We start from the raw sequence: 254 nt of genomic DNA, 5'->3' as shown, positions 1-254 counted from the left end.
GGGAGGGGGGATAGTAGAGGATAGGAAAGGCAGCAGAACACAACAGACACTAGTATGGCAATATGTAAATCAATGGATGTGTAACTGATGTGATTCTGCAATCTGTATATGGGGTAAAAATGGGAGCTCATAACCCACTTGAATCAAAGTGTGAAATATGATATATCAAGAACTATGTAATGTTTTGAACAGCCAACAATAAAAAATTAAAAAATAAAAAAATAAAAAAAATAAAAAATAAAAAAAAGAATCTA

This window comes from Marmota marmota, unplaced genomic scaffold, assembly GCF_001458135.2.
Source record: "Marmota marmota marmota unplaced genomic scaffold, marMar, whole genome shotgun sequence".
In the NCBI taxonomy this organism is placed as follows: domain Eukaryota; kingdom Metazoa; phylum Chordata; class Mammalia; order Rodentia; family Sciuridae; genus Marmota; species Marmota marmota.
The sequence above is the reverse complement of the archived record's forward strand: the minus strand, read 5'-3'. Positions refer to the sequence as shown.